This window comes from Anomalospiza imberbis, chromosome 20, assembly GCF_031753505.1.
Source record: "Anomalospiza imberbis isolate Cuckoo-Finch-1a 21T00152 chromosome 20, ASM3175350v1, whole genome shotgun sequence".
Lineage (NCBI taxonomy): Eukaryota > Metazoa > Chordata > Aves > Passeriformes > Viduidae > Anomalospiza > Anomalospiza imberbis.
The window spans coordinates 6,148,883-6,162,516 of NC_089700.1; the positions used below are offsets into that span (position 1 = coordinate 6,148,883).

At 48.8% G+C, this 13,634-nt stretch overlaps 1 protein-coding gene across 1 annotated transcript in view; it reads left to right on the forward strand.

The window, feature by feature from the left end:
• Positions 1–13,634, forward strand: part of LRRC75A (leucine rich repeat containing 75A) — a 60,303-nt gene that overhangs the window by 22,587 nt on the left and 24,082 nt on the right. The gene's annotated exons all lie outside the window — the stretch shown is intronic.

Sequence of the window (13,634 nt, forward strand, 5' to 3'; positions counted from 1 at the left end):
CCACGGTCTCCTCACACTCTGGGGCTGTGCTGCCTTGGGAAACTGGGAATGTGGAGCTTCTCCCTGAGTGCCAGGGGGAAATCCTCCCAGTTCTGGGTGGGTCTGGACCAAGAGGAGCAGGTTTTCCAGCTGAACAAGTGATATTTGGCTAATGTTGGTGCTCCTTTTGGCTTGTGTGTGGCAAGGGATCATCCATGGGTAGATGGGCCTGCAGGCATTGCTCTCCTGTATTTGCTGCTAATAACAGGTCTTTAATTTCCTGTGAGAGTGTCTGAAGGGATGGAGACATTCACTGCTGCTTCTTGTGGATGCTTTACTCAGTTATAGCCTCCACCACTGTTTGAAAAGGAGGGAAATTGCTTTTTTTTTTTTTTTCGAAGCACTTACAGATTTCTTTCATGTTGTGAGGCAAAGCCACAAAGGTGCTGTTTGGGCTGTGCCTGCCTGTGCTGTGGTGTGAGTCTGACTCTGAAGGGCTTCATAAAACTCTCTGCACTCAGTAAAAGGTGTTGGGAAAGGTGGAGGGGACACCAGGGACCCAAATCTCCACCTCCAGAGACCAAGGATGGATGTCCCATGTCCTACAGCGTGAGATTGAGATGGAGCCACACCCCTGTACTGTGCAGGGATGTCCAAGGATCCCTTTTCCTGTGGAGAATAAGATCCTTTCCTTCCTCCTCCCCCATGAGCTGGGAAAGTGGAGAAAGCTGCTCTCGTGCCGGGCGCGTTTCCAGGCGGAGAGGCCCCGTTCCCCTGCTGAGGTTGTCCTTTTCCAGAGCACTGTGACTAAGCTGGTTTCTCCTCCTGAGGGTGAGCCATGGGAGGAGAGCTCTGTATTCCCCATAAAAACACCCCGAGCCACTCCTGAGCCTGGAGCTGCTCCAGTGCCGAGCTCCTGCTCTCCCTTGTCTCTCTGCAGGTTTCTTTTGGCACCAAAGGCTGTGGAGGAGGCAGTGCCAGGGTAAGCAGGGAGATGCAGAGTCCTCATTCCTCTGCTCAGCCCTGTGAAGCACATCTGGACAGCTGTGTCCAGTTCTGGGCTCCTCAGGGCAAGAAGAGCTCCTGGAGTGGGGCCAGAGCAGGGGGACAAAGAGAATGAAGGGACACCTCTGACAAGGAAAGGCTGAGGGAGTTGGGGCTGTTCAGCCTGGAGAGGAGATGCTGAGAGGGAGGGGCCCTCATCCCTGGCTGTCCCTGTGTGCAGGGACCCAGCAGTGGGACAAGAGCAACGGGCAGGAACTGATGCCCAGGAAGCTCCACCTGAAAATGAGGAAGAATTTCTTCCCAGTGCAGGGGAGAGCTGGAACAGATTGTCCAGAGGGGCTGTGGAGCCTCCCTTCACTGGAGAGATCCCAGAGCTGTGTGGGCACAATCCTGTGCCCTGTGCTGGGGGATGGGGATGACACTGCTGGAGCAGGAAATCTGGGCCTTCCAGCCTGACAGTTCTGGAATTCTGTGGTGGCAAAACCCCAAATGAATCAGCCTGAGGCTCTTACTCTGCAGGAGATGCTTTTTGGATGCCCTTGGTGCTCTCCACATCCTTTGCACAGCTCAAAGCACCACACCAGGCATGGGTGGATGGATGGATGGATGGATGGATGGATGGATGGATGGACGGATGGATGGGTGTTCCCTTGGAGAGGGAAGCAGGGGTTGTGCAGGTGACAGAGAACAACTCCAGCAGCAGCAGGGCTGTGCTGCAGCTCCTCGTTGGTGGCTTTGCCTTGCTCAGGTTTGAGTGCCACTGGCTGTGCTTTAAACCCTTTTTATTTTTTTGGAAAGTAACTTCATCCCAGTGTTTTGTGGTGGTTTCCTGAGATACTGATGTTCTGTAAGTCCCCAGAAAGTTGCATGCTTTAGTCACCAGGGTTATTTTCCAGCTCCCAGCCCTCTCTTCCCCCAGACTTACTTCACTTTGACAGAGGCTTGGCACAATGTGTGAGAGCAGGAGAACACTCAGGGCCAGGAGTGCTGCAGAAGTTTTGGCTTTGGCTCCGCATCCTGTGGCACAAATATACATAAATATATATGTTGAGGCAGCTGGGAGCTTGTCCTTATCCATCCAGAGGTGGATGGAGCTGACATGGACACTGGTCCCTGTTAACCTTCTCTTTTAAATATGTTCCTGCTCAGGGTTATGGGGTCCTGCTTCCCTCCTCCCTCCTGGAGAGGCTTTCCTGACTCTGTACATTGCTTTTTTCGCTCAGCTTCTATTTATACCACCCTTAGCTTAAAGGTGACCCCTTGGTCTCTCCTCTGAGCTAAAATAAAAATTGAATCATTTTTCCAAGCCCTAGGTCAACACAGCCTGAGTCTGTATGGCCAGGAAAAATTGGCCTGGGCTCCCCAGCATGGCTGTGGAGCTCAGGGGATGCTGATTCCAGCCAGCAAATCCAAACCAAAAGCTGTGACTCGTGCTGGAGGAGGCTGGAGTGCTGTGAAGGAGGAATTTGGGAGGTGGAAGTGTTTGGGTGAGTTTTGTGTGGGTGTCCAGGCAGTGGTGCATGGCTGGATTGCTGCTCCCAGGCCCTGCTGAGATCCCAGCCTGGCCCGTGGGTTGGGGTATGCAAGGAGCCAAGGAAAAACTCCTTTCCAGATCATTTGGAAGTCAGGGGTTGGATTTTGTCCCATTACAGATGTGTTTAATGCTGTTCACGGAAACCCAGGTCCTGGAGTGCAGCTCTTGTCACCTTTAGGGTTCCTGCGGCCTCAGAAGGGGCTGATTGCTGTTCAGGAAACTCAGATTGTGCAGGAAGATTTCCAGCAAGGAAAGGGGGATCAAAGACACCTGAACAAGTGTCTTCTTTCCCATGGCCAGTCTTTTATCTCCCTGCCTCTCTCCTCGTGGAAAAGGTTCCTTGGAGAGCAGCTCAGCTCCAAAGCCACTTCCCAAAACCCAGTGCCAGGAATCTGTGGGTGCTCCCTCAGCCCTCGGGGTGATGTCTGCCTGTCCCCACGGCCAGGAAAAGGGGACAAAACACCCCAGCAAAGCCATGTGCTGTGGGATGGAGCAGCCAGGAGGCCCCAAATGTCCTGCAGCTGCTCCAGTTTGCAGCGAGAAGGAGCTGAAAACACAAACTTTGAGTAAGGAGCGAAGGGGCCCCGTGAAAAAATCACAGCTCTCCGTGCCAGCAGGGATATCTGGCCCTGAACTATTGGAAAATTAAAGCAATTCCTTTTCTTTTCCACACACCAAAGCCACGTGTGTGGATGACTGATGGCTGTGATAGGGAGTGAGTCAGGCTTCCCTCCAGCTTGAGGACTTGTTGGATTTGGGCTAAGCACTGGGGGAAAGGGGAAAAGTGGAGCCTTGGGCAAGGCTGGTCTGGGGCTCGTGCCCTTGTGCTGTTCCACTGCAACCCCTGGGATGTACCTGGAAGCTCCTCCAAGCCCTGAAGGCTGCCCAGAGTGAGATTTTAGCTTTGTTGATCCCTATCCTGCTGCTTTCTCGCAGGGCAAGGCTGGCAGAGCAGCTTAGCAAAGCCCCATCCCAAAATCCAGCTTTGCCTGGCCATTCTCCTGCAGCTCCTGGGCAGCAGCTCCTCCCAGGCCTCAGGTGGAAGATGTGATCCTGTTCAAGCACAGGGGAGTGGGTTTGGGCAAATATCTCAATTTGGGATTGAGATAATTCCCTGTTGTGTGCAATAGGGAACATAATCCTCATCTTCTCCACTGAAATTCAAGATAAATGGGGACAGGGAGAGTTTTAAAAGCTCTTCTAAGCAGCTGGAGAGTGGAAGCAAAGTGGATTTTGCCCTGGGTGGATGGAAGATCTGTTTTCCTGTTATTTGAGCAATTTTTGTGTGGCCACATCCCTGGCTCTGATATATTTTCCTGCCTGAGCTCTAAACTGATCAGGTTTGCAGGATGGCTTTGATTCCATGAGCTGTCACCTATGAAAACAAGAAAGCATGGAGAGAAAAAGTGGTTTTTGTGACCTGGATGGAATAATTTATTTCTAACCCTCCTTCAGCCCTGTGGGGTAAGGACTTAACTTACAAATCATATTGAGGGTTTTATACCCTGCATTTTTAAAATGTGTTATTTCTGTCAGGGCTAAAATGAGCATTTTTCTTGTTATTTACCATCCCTCTGTGCTGTGCCACATGGTTAAAAGTGTATTAATAACCTCAGTTTGTGCAAGATGAAGATAATCAGGGCACCACGACCACCAGCTCAGGGCCTTTACCCCAAATAAATATCCCCATATCCAGCTCCTCTACCACGTGTGTTATTATTTGAGCTGGAATTCAAATTATCATTCCAAGTTCCTGACATCAAATTTGGCTTTCAGCCTTATGAGATGAAATTATAGGTATGAAGTGGTGACACACTGAGGGACACTCCAGCTCAGGGTGATCTCATCAACCCCAGTGAGATTTTTACCTTTCCCTTTTGCTCTGAGGTGTGCAAGGAAAATCCCACAGAGCTCTCAGATTCCAAAGTGCTGTGAGAACACAGAGCATTATTTGTTTTCTGCTTTAAGAAACATCATTAAAGGAGCTGATCTATGAACAAAACCCCTCTAAACCCCCAAAATATTATATGAAAGCAGAGGGGATGGTGAGGATTCAACTTAATTCTGTATTAATGACCCTTTCTGGGTATTATTTTTTTGTTGTTGTTTTTGCTGGTCTTGCTTCAAGTGTGAAGATCCCTCTTTGTGGGTATCTGGGACATCTGCAACATTTGAAGATGTCCTGAAGAAGGAAAAATCTGGAAAGCTCAAACCCCATTGAGGGCAGCTCTGGTTCTTTGCACTCGATATCCTGCTATTTTCTCTGCAGAAAGAGAGATGTTCCTCCCCTAAAACTTTTGTGTGAGAGCTGAAGCTGAGCTGAGTGCCTGGGAAATGGGAGGAAATTACACTTTGCAGGGGTTTTAAGCATGAAATCTGAAAGGGAATAATGGCAAGGTCTGGATGGGCTGTGATGGTGCCTCTACTGTGAATTTACTGGGTTTTCGTGTGAAATGGGACCTGAGCCCTGCCTGATCCTCCTTTGTCCAAGCCCTGTGGGATGCAAGGAACCCCCTGGATCCTTGTCCCTCCCAGCCTCAGGAATGTGCTCCCTGTTTCCATATGAAATTGAAAATGTGACCAGTTAATCACACTCTGATCATAAAATCATTTAGGCTGGAAAAGACTTCACATCATCAAGTCCAACCAGCATGGCCAAGGTGACTTTTATCAAACTTTTCATCTTTCTGATCCCTTTTTGGGTTGCTTAAGCCCAAAATCTCAGAGCCAGCTGGCAGAATTGCCAGGCCCCCTTTTCGCTCAGCTCTCATGATAACAGGACGACCTTTCCCAACCATCTGCAAAGCCCTGGAAATGCCACAGGGTGGATTTTTATCAGCCTGGAGATGGATTTTTGCAGTGCCTCCCAAATGTCAGGTGCCACATCATGCAGCAAGGGATGTGCTCATCTTCTCCTCTTTCTTCCCATCTTGGTGACGCCAGCTGTGGGTGATGGGCATCATCACATGGGTTGGATGATTAAAAGGTTAAAAAGAGGATTAAAAAATGAACCAGGAGCTGGAAAAGATATTTCAGTTCCCTGTGGGTGAGGCTGTAGTTCCCCAGTGTAACTTTCAGTCTTTCCTCAGGACCTCTTCACCCACAGGCTCCCAGTGTCCCCAAGGAAATGAAGATGAAGAATCAGCCACCTCATTAAACAGTAACAACACATTTTATTGATGTTTTCTGCTGGTAATTGGCGGGTTTGAGTTCAGCTCATTTGGGTTTTAATCAGAATATCATTTCCCTCAGAGGAAGGGAGGGTATGGATTCCCTGCCCCTGGCAGGAGGATGATTTATTCACCTGAGGAGAGCATGGTGGGGACCTGGCCTGGGGGATGGCTGGAGGGGAGAGCTGGCACTTGGCAGGGGGTTTTGAGATCCATTTCTTGCCCAGCTCACAGCTGTGGGAGTGCCAAGCAGGAAAATGTTCTGCTGGAAATGTGGGTTTGCAGAAATGAGTGGTTCAATAAGGAAACTTTTGAGGGCTTTCATAAGGAGGGGTTTCCTCTCTGTTGATAAACCTCTGCTGGTGGGTGAGGAATTGATTGTGGCCACATCTGAACTGGTTCAGGCAGCAAAGGCTGCTCACCACCTGTCCAGGGGGGTGAGAGAAGTTTTAACAGATATTATTACCTAATCTGAGCAGTTCTGGGGCTACAATCAGCCCATGTTTCAACCCTGACCCCTGAAGGCTGGCAGTGCCCAGGGCACATTTGGATTCTGCTGCTCTCCTGCAGCATCTGGGGAAGGGATGGAGCTGGTGCCATGTCCAGAGGCTCTGCCCCAAATCCTGCCTTTGCCCCGTGCTGTGGGCTTGAAGAAAAATCCAAAAATCCCCCAAATTTCAACATCTTTGCTGGGTACCGCAGCCAGGCTTTGCAGGGGGGTTCAGAGGTGTTGGACTTTGCAGGATGAGCTGAAAGCACTGAGGATAAACCCCTGGGACTTCCAGCAGCCCTTTCCTTGCAGCTCCCTCCAGCCCTGAATGAGGAATAAAGAGCCCTGTCAGCATTTCACAGTGGGGAGAAGCAATGCCTGGATTTGGGAAGGGCTGTGCACTCAAAACACCTCTGGGGCTTGGAAGCACTCCTGTTTCTAGGGCTAATCCTAGAATTTGAAGAGTTCCTGGCATTTTAGCCTGTCTGCAGCACCACAGCTGCCTTGCCAGGTTATTTCTTGGAGCAAGGAGAAGTTTGTCCCTTTGCTGCTGAGCTCTAAGCTTGCCTTGGCTGCTCCCAGCACCACCTTGCTGGGACAGCTCTGCATCCCTTGGTTTGGCTGAGCCACAGGGCAGAGATGCTTTCCCCCAGATTTGGGGTGGCTCTGAACCCGCTCTGGTTCACCCGAGGGGAAGAACATTCCCTCCTTTCCCTGGGAAGCACCAGGTGATGGCTCCTTCCGGAGGGCGAGGCACCCGCTCCGTCTCTATTAGAGGGAAAATGAAATAATAAAATAAAATAAAATAAAATAAAATAAAATAAAATAAAAAAAAATAAAATAAAAATGCAAAGAGTTTTTGTAAATAGGGAAGGTGCCAGGAGGCTTCCCAGTGATTGCTCTTCCTCGATGGCAGGGACTGGGATTCCTGGCCAAAGTCCAGCAAGTGATTATCTCCCAGTTTGGGCTATTTGGGGATTTCTAAGAGCTTTATCCCACCCTTCCCATCTTCAAAGAGCTTCGCAGTCGTTGGGTAATTTGCCATCTCCTCCTGATTCCTCTGTCACTTTCCTTCTCCCCCTTGCCCTCCATCCTGCCAGGACAGCCCCAGCACAGCTCCGTGTTTGCATCCGTGTTTCCACATCTGCCTGGAGCACTTGGAAGGGACCCCGCATCCCGGAGCCGTTGCTGGGAGAGCTTGGATACCCTCGACTGCTGCTTCCTCACCTCTTTTTCCCTTTCAAACATTGGGGAAATCCCCAGCTGTGCTGTGCCTGCAGAGCAGAGGTGGTTAATGAGCTGGAGCTGGGCCTTGTGCCCTTTCCCTGGGATTCACATTAGCGGGGACGGGATGCGAGGGGGTCCTGCCACCCCTCCCCAGGCTCCCAGGGCTGAGAACCCCCAGGGAATGACAAAAATATCCCGGGGACACTCCTGCAGCCATGAGGGGCTGGGCTGGGCTCTGCTTCCCGTGGGATCCCAGGCTGGGAAAGGCTCTCTGTGATGTGCTCAATTTGGGACATAAATAACCCAGAAATCCACATCTGCATCCTGGGAGCAGAGGGGGGACAGAGGAGGGTGAGTGGTGCCTGCTGGGATGAGACCTGCAGTTCCAAGGGGGATTTTCCCTACAAAATGCCAATTTTCCTCTGAATTTCATCTTCCTTGTGCGTGCTGAGGGGGAAGGCAGTGCTATATTTCAGGAAAGGGAACGAAATCTTGAAATCAGAGGACAGAGTGGAACAAACACTCCGGAAAGGAGATATGATCAAGTAAAAATGAAAATGAAAAAACAGAAAATGTGAACTGGAGTGACTACAACCAAATACACTGAGAGGAAATGAGGTGCAGCGAAAAGGACCAAAACTTGCTAAAATTATTCCCATTGAATTCCCAAAAATCAGGGAATAAAGGTAAACAAAGAGAGAGAAAAGAAACAGAAGAAATGAAATTTCAGAAATAAAACAAACCTGATACAAAGTGAAACAAGAAAAGCAAATGGGATAACATGGAGTGCATAGCAATGCCCTGTTGATCCTCATTTAAATCAAGATTTCACTCCCTTTCCTGAGAGTGCCATCATCCCCTGAGCACTCTGGTTCCAGCAGCAGCACCTTGGGTGTTTTTCTCTTTTTTTTTTTTGTGCACCAGCTGCAAGGATTAACCTGTTGTTTGCTGAGATATTTCCAGAGTAATGAGTAAATCCAGAGTAATCCCTCCTGGATTTTTAGCTGCTCCCTTTGTTTCATGGCAGCTCTATCAGTAGGATACAGATGGATTTAGCATTAAAATTTAGCTGCTCCAGTGACCTTTCCAGTGGCATCTAAGTGGCCTTCCCATAATGACTCTGTTTGTAGCACTCAAGTGGGTCCAATTTATCAGGAATGGGGATGCTCCAAGGCCTCCTGCCACACCTCAGGCAGGTTTTTAGGGCCTCACAGAGCAGGGAAATGCAGCACACACCTCCCTGCCATTCCCCACACTGATCCCCTTCCTCCTTTTCTGTGGAAGCTGAGCTGGGTACCCTCCAGCAGCTCTCAGGGAAGATTTTGATACTATTTTTTTTTTTTTTTGCAGTTTTATCTTCCATGTTCCCCTCAGGGCCCTCTATCACCTCGGATTTTATTGCCTTCTCTAATTGCTTCTCTGAAGTCCAAGTGCAATATTACTCCAGGATCCTTTGGAACAGCTTCCTGAGCTGCTGCAATCCCGTTCATCTCCTGCTTCTGCCTCTCTTGATAAGCCCTATTGTACATTGCTTTTCATTTTGGTGTGTCAACACCGAGGCTGAGGCTTTGCACTTTGGCCTTTCAGCAAAGCAGATTGGGGGAAAATGTGCAGAACTGGGTTCCATTCCTTCCCTTTCTTTCTACAGATTTTGCCTTTCAGTGTCCTGCCACTGCTGCAGCTTCACCAGCTCCTAATTTGGGCTAATTCGGGGTTTAGTTGCTGGGTCCTTGGTGCTCTGTGGTTGTCCTAAGGGAGCACCCAGTGCTGGAATTTTAAGAGTTGAGCAGGAGCAAATCCTCTCCTGAGAGCTAAGGGATGAACCTGGCTGGTGCTGGGGGGAGGTGACCACCCACCCCATCTCTGCAGCCAGGACACGACGGGGAGCTGTGACAATCCCACTCATTTGGGGTTTCCAGCTTTGGTAGATTTGCCTGGAATTAGAGGATTTGGGGTTTTTCTGTATTATGAAGTTCAAACAAGTGCCATGCTCAGTGTTGGGTTAATTTGATGAAAGCCAAGGGTTAATGGGACCTCCTGGAGATGGGCCAGGCAGGTCCCCTCAGGTGGCAGCCTGGCTGTCCCTGCAGGCCCCTCCTGCCCAGCCCCATTCTGCACCAGTTGCTGCCTTTCCCCCTCATTGAGTTTTATGCTGCTGTCAAGCAGGACTCCACAAAATGTTCATTTTGCCCTGGCACGGAGCCCCTGCCATCTGCTCCAGGACACCTTCAGCTGCCAGAGCATCAGGCTGCTCCAGAAAGGTGGTGAAGGGCCAGAAGTGCTGCTCGGGGTCTGTATTCTCACCCTGCTCTGCAGCTAATTACAGCCACAACCTTTAATTATCCTTACCATTTTCAGTTTGTTGTGCAGTCCTTACCTGCAGACCTGGGTTTGGAATTTCCCTGGGTGGTTTTGTAGATGGCTTTGGGGCTTGCCGGGTGATGGATGAAGAATCAGCATCTCCAAAATGCTCCTTCCTGTGCAAAAAGGTTACTGCTGGATGGCAAATTTAGTGGGGTTTCTAATAAGGTGTTATCAAAGTCTAATTTTTGCTTGATAGAAGATTGGGTCTTCTACTCCTTAAAAAAAAAAAAAAGCCATTTTTCATTGGCTTTTATTTATGCTACTTCAGATTTTACCTCTTTTTCCTCTTTTACCTTCTTTTTTTTCCTTTTTTACCTTCTCAAGAAGGAAATTTTGGTCAGATTTTACCTCTTTTTCCTCTTTTACCTTCTTTAAGAGGGAATTTTTGGTGGTAAAACCTCTGTCCAAGCAAACCAGGAGGAAGAGAGTGAGGTTTCTGCTGTGAACAGCATTCCCCATGCAAACTGCATCTGGAGCTGTGTGCTGGGTTTGCATTGTTTCTGTGCAGCTTTTATGTCTTTTATTTCTGTTTCTGTGCATCTTTTAACATTCTTTCAGTAGGATTTCCCACAAACTACCAGGATTTCCTGATATTTGGGGTAGTTTGAGATGAAAACCCCCCTGAAATAGGTGATGTAAATTCTGATTTGATGTTGGGCTTTGACTGTGTGTAAGCCCCGTGGCTCCACAGTGATCATTGCAAAATATGACCAAAAAAATTATTAAAATGGCCTTTATTAAATTGCTTTAGTTCCTCCTCTAATTTGAATTAAACCAGACATGATTTATTTTCAAAAGGTTTTCTGCTCTGAGCTACGGGGTAGTCAAACTGATCAGCCCTAAAGCCACGTTGTCACTTTATTTGGAATTTATTTTTGGGATCTATCACTCCACTATGCCAACATCTGCTTCCCTTTGGGCATCACCCACATCATCCCTCATCCTGCACATGCCTGATCCTCTTCCCAGAGGAGCCTGAAATGAGGGAAGGGGAATTGCAACACCCTCGTGATATTTTAAGGACACCTCCCTGGAGAGCTTTTCCAGGGGGATTTTTCATTCCTTGCCCAAGGAACTCGGCCATGCAGGAGGAGGGATTTGGAATTTGGGATTTAGGATTTGGGATTTGGGGTGGATCCTCCCCTGCACACCTGGATGTGGTTGTAGGTAGGAACAGTCACCAGTCCCTGCGTTCACCTCCTGGTTCTTGGGATGTTTTGGGGGAATGGTGGATTTAAGTCTTATCCTACCTCCTGGTCTCAACAGGATTTGCTGAAGAAAACTCCATTAGGACTTCCAAAGGGAAATCTGGGACTGGCTGCAGCACAGATGTCTGCAAGCAACAATAGGCTGAGCTCAACCCCACGCTCTGAAAGCAGAGGGGGGAGGGACAAAAAGAAGAAGAAAGGGAAGGGAAAAAGCAAAGCAGAAAATCATTAGATGACTTCAGCCCCTCGTGACAACATCAAAAGGGAAGAGTTGTAAATTCGGATCCCATTAAACACCGGGGGGAGCAGGAAAAGCCATTTTGGGGCCGCAGCTGCAGGTTTGGGGTGGGCAGAGCTCTGTCCTGGGTTTGTGGGGTTCATCCTCGGTGCACTGGGGGTGCTGGACACGGCTTTCCCTCCCTGATTCCCTGAGACCGGGGGGTCCCAGGAGTGTTTGGGGTCTCCATTCCCACTTCGGGGATCTCACAGGGTGTGAATCCCTCACACATGGGGCCATTTCCATGTTTCCTCTGGGTTTTGCTCTCATCCTTTCCAAATCCCAACTCCAGTCCCTGGGGATTTGCTCTCTTTGCCTCCTACTAATTTGGGATAACTGATTGGATACACATTAAAGCCACTGAGGATTTTCTCCCCTGGGGCTTTCCAGGGCATGTCTCACTGTTTTATGCCTTTGTTTAACTGGATAATAATTCCATGTATCATTGTGAACATTTTTTTTTTGTCTTTCAACCGCTTGAGGTTTTTTGCTTAATAATCCAAACTATTATCCTATTGTCCTAGCTGATCATCCAAGACAAAAAAAAAAAAAAAAAAAAAAAACCCAAGGAAAAGGATTTGGAAGGAAATCTCTCATTCTCTTTATTTTTCAGGTGTGAAATAGGTCATGTTTTAAGGTCATTGTCTGCTGAACTGCATGAAAAGCAAAAATCTTTGCTGAGGGATCTCCACACCAAATATTTCTATTTCCTGGGCAGGGAATGGGGTTCCCAGGATAAGTGTGGTCTGTGCCTGGACAGAGCTGCTCATGCCTCACAGCTGGAAATCCTGCAGCATCCAGAAAGGGATGCTGCACGTGTAAAAAGTTCTAAAGGAACTACAAAAAGCAAGGGAGAAAAGCCCCAATTTTTAATGGATTCAGGAAGGCCAGGGAGTTCTCATTTTTAAGATATGCAGGACAGCACTTCATCTTTTTTTTTTTTTAAAGATTGATTGTGAGTGACAGAAATGTGGGAACTGTGTAATAACGGCAAAAAAAATCCTGTTGCTTCCTCACAGCCCCCAGACAATGGCTAATTGTTCTAATTTGGGTCACTCCCCTGCTGTGCTGCAGCAGGAATCCTTCACCAGGGCTCTTTAATTATTAATGTTGGCCTCTTTTCCACGGCGCTTGGCCCCGGTGCAGTCTCCAGGGCTCTGCCCATCCCCAGGGATTCTGCTGCTGGAGGAGGAGCAGGGATTAATTTTTTAATGAAAACAAATTAATTTGCTGTAATATCTTTATCACCAGACTTTACATCCTCCTCTGATCTCTTTCCTTTTGGAGCAGCCCTGAAATCCAGTCTGGGGACCTAAATCTTGCCCATGGGATGATGCAGGGAGGGCAGGCAGTGGCTCCAGGGTTATTTATCAACAGTGGAACCACGGTCCTGCTCATCCTCGGGCTGTTTTTCCATGGTGAAGTCCCTCTGCCCTGCAGAAAAGCAGGAAGATGCCCAAGGGTGGTGAAAGGTGCTGTGCAGGTGTTGGGTGATGCCTCAGCCACGGGGTCAGGGCTCCCTGCAGGTTTGGTAGGACACAAATCCCAACTCCCAGCCTCTGCCTGCTCCCATTTATCCCTGATGTGAGAAATGATGCTCACTTCCAAGCATTTTAAAGGTTTATTAAAACCTTATCAAAAACACTACAGAAGACTGAATAGAGAAAATATTATGGCACCAGGAGCAGAGGATTTTTCCCACCCTGTGCTCATCCACAATGGAGGTTTCACCTTTTAACCCTCTAGTCCCTCCCAAAGTTCTGCCCATCTCCTCCTTCACTGTCCAGTGGTGGAGACAACTTCATTAAATCTTGACTGGAGGTCAGGTGCTGTCATAGTAACAAACTGACCCTCCCAAATGTCCCAAACCCAGGCCACCCCCTGATAACAGCACAAGGGGGGTAAAGCATAACTATAAATCTATAAAACTTCTCTTAACATATATACATGGTGTTTGCCTTTTAATTGGGAGAGTCAACCAACACATTGCTCATCTATCACACTGGGTTTGATCAATTCCCATTTCTTCACCCAGAGCAGCAGGAGCCTGGTGGCCCCCAGCACAAGCCCAGGGCACCCCATCTTTTATGGGGACACACAGGGCTTGGCTGGTGCCTCCTTTCCTTGTTTTCCTGCTGAACAAATCCCGTTGGAGCAGGGCTGGCTGGGGACTGCACAGTGCCATGAATCCCATTCCCAGCTGAAATCTGTTAAGGGATTGAATTCCCCTCAATCCCCAGCTCCTCCCAGCAGCCCTCTCCTTCTGCAGAGGGCTGGAGCAGAGCAGGAATGATGGGGAAAGAGGCCCTTTGCAGGGAAATCCTCTGCTCCCAGCCCTCCATGCGTCCCTCCTGTGCTCCACGACTCATCCAAGGGTCAG